This window comes from Colias eurytheme, chromosome 2 (assembly GCF_061535395.1).
Source record: "Colias eurytheme isolate Ceu_HAF_F1 chromosome 2, ilColEury1 Martin Lab GWU primary, whole genome shotgun sequence".
NCBI classification, from domain to species: domain Eukaryota; kingdom Metazoa; phylum Arthropoda; class Insecta; order Lepidoptera; family Pieridae; genus Colias; species Colias eurytheme.
The window spans coordinates 10,093,567-10,096,555 of record NC_142981.1 but is presented as its reverse complement, the minus strand read 5'-3'; the positions used below and the strand labels follow the sequence as shown (position 1 = coordinate 10,096,555).

The 2,989-nt window shown below is 32.6% G+C and overlaps 1 non-coding gene across 1 annotated transcript; it reads right to left on the bottom strand.

Annotated features, from left to right (window-relative positions):
- Positions 1-1,418: 1,418 nt before the first annotated feature.
- TRNAG-CCC (transfer RNA glycine (anticodon CCC)) lies at positions 1,419-1,489 on the bottom strand. The gene has a single exon. It is a non-coding gene; the product is annotated as a tRNA-Gly (tRNA).
- Positions 1,490-2,989: the final 1,500 nt, after the last annotated feature.

Genomic DNA, 2,989 nt, shown 5'->3' with positions numbered 1-2,989 from the left:
ATTACTCACATGATAGCAAATGTATGATTTAACCTTTTAACTTCAATTCGTTAAAATAATTACTAACATTAAACCGTATCCTCACTAATCTTACTCACTTTAAAACAAACGGTGTCGGAAAATTCATAACAACACAAGTATTAATATTTCATTAGTAGCAGACCATTAAAGAAATGTTTAACTAATTAGTCGAACAACCATTGTTTATGTTATTGGTGAGGGAGCGGGTACTTCTGTGGTGTAGTTGTACTCAATTAGTGAGCAATGTTGAATTGTGTCAGTTATTAATCTAGAACACAGGCAATGAATCCTAAGATAATTTATACTTTGTATTGTTACCTCTTTATGGATCTGCATTTTATATTAAAGATTTTTTAAAGAAACACACAATTCACTAGTTCCACTTTCATAATTGTAATAAAATCGAAATAAAAATGAGACTATTGAATGGTGTGTTGCTTTTAAAAATCTTTACTATGAATCCTAAGATATTCTATTGGTTTTCTTTAGCATACTCATCCAAAATTACGGATTATTTTTTTTTTATTAAATATGATGAAAGCAAAATTATTGACGCTGTACTTCTTCAAGTTTGCGAAAGAAAAATTATCTTAGGCTGGATATAAACAATGCTCTACGCCAGCTTAAAACTACTTTTATAAATGAAGCTATGTACTTACTACATATGGAAAGAATTTTAGTTGTGTTATCATTTTTAACATACAATCAAATAATGCTTTGCAAATAATACAAATCTCTGTTATGTACAGATGAAGACAAAAAACTTCATGATACGGTTAAAACTTAAAAATTCTCCAGCGCTTTGCAAAACTTTCCATACGTTTACCTTCCAATTATACCCGATTAAGTTAATAGTGACCCCTTCATGTGTCACATATATTTAAATGAGTCATTTGTATCCAGCAAATGAGTCACAATATGAATTCAACTAATTTGTTATGTTCCCATGGTTCTGTTGGTCGGAGCGCGAGGAATTTTGGCGCTTTCGACCATACTGTTCCCACACCTACCTACCGCGATTTGGCTAATTTATTGATTAATATGGGCCATTAATAATAATGTCCTCTGCGCTGAATTGCAAGGGATAAGCCTGAGGCGACAGGATGGGCGAAGTTAAAAATGTCTTAAGTACGTTCGTACTCGCATAACGCATTGTACATGACCTAAACAGAGTATTTTTCTCGATATCTAATCATTTTTCGTAAAGGTCTGCTCGCTATTTTGTTTAGCCTTTGACCGTATTTTATATGTACATAATATAATATTCTCATAAATTGATCAATTTATTTCTCGGCGAAAAAAAAATTTCCGTTCAAAAATTATGAATCAGACTACTTATAATTAATATCCAGTTACAAACAGTTCTGGGGTATGAAGAATAAAATAAAAAAAGTGCATGCACTGCCCGGGAATCGAACCCGGGTCGCAAGAATGGGAATCTTGCATGATACCACTACACCAGCAGTGCTTGCTGAGAGGAATTGAAATTATAGATTATATATCCTTATTTAAGCATCGGTTACAGTTTTTAAATTATTTTTTACAACGGAAATTACAATTGTTGTCCAATATTTTTTACGTATTTGTACTGTATTTTTTAATGAAAACATATTTATGAAAAAGGATAACAATTATATCAATATATAAATACCACGTAAAAAATGTACAATTTACTGTCAAGCGAACTAAAATACCACATGTAGATTGTAGGTATCATTTATTATCCTATATCTTTTATATAAAACCAACACGCCACCTACACTCCACAATCTGTACTTCTACCGGACGCCAGCATATAAACACGGTTCGGCGCGCGCGCAATAAAAACGCTGTAAAATTTTGATGTTTCTATTCAACATTATCCGTCTCTTTCCTCCCCATTCAACGTTGTACACCCATCCCGCTCCAGCACATGAGAATAGCCGAGATTATTATCAATGCACTTTACACAAAGCAGAAGTCCCGAAGTGAGCTGACGTTAATGTGATTTTGAAAGTAAATCGTGTAGGTTTAGTGGCTGATAAGTGGCACGTGAACGAGGTGTCAAGTAATAAAATTAATAAATGAAGCTAGATTTCATCTCTAGGAATTGGACTTCTGACGACGTATGCGCGCCTAGTACAACTGGGATGTAAATCGGGGAATAAAATGTATTATGAATTATCCATCTACGAATTTGTAGAGTTATACGTACATTTTGTTTACAAATTACTACAAATCTGTTATTATTATTGACTAGCCGTGCCCCGCGGTTTCACCAGCATTGCTTCGCTCTCATTGGTCGTAGCGTGACATGACATGACAAAATTAACTATGAAGATATTATTTAGAAAATAATTTACTTTAATCGCTAACAGTCCTTTTTCTTATGTCGAGTTAGAGGTAGAGCTTTAAGAATTTTCTTTCCTTAAACGAAACTTGGGAAGTTGATATTAAATTCAATCACCTCTCATACATTATGTATTCCGTTATTATTTTCAATCCCGTAATAATTTGTCAAAATATTCCACCAAACTTAACAACTTAATTATAACTGTTTTCAAAAGGCGGTCGCATAATAACGAAAAGGTGGTATAATTGAGGAGTCAACATAATTACCCCCCAGATCTTATCGCTACCAATATCAACGGAATGCTGAATTCGATATAATTTCTTAATGGACCACTAATAGCCTTAAATGGACAACTAAAATGCTGCACACAATATTTAAATAATGATGTGCGCTTTCAATTTTCTCTATTTCCGTCGTGTAATAAAATAATATGAAAAAATATATTTTGTGGAATGTAAAAATAACCAGTACCTAATATAGCTGTATGGTGGCATACAAATACTAAAGAAAATGGATTTAAAGGCAAAGAAATGTTTTAACTACGTGAATGTCGTTTCTACTTCAAAAAATTAACAAGTTGTATCAGAATTGTTTGATTTAGGTAAATAGTTTTTTTAATTTGATACTGCGTTAATT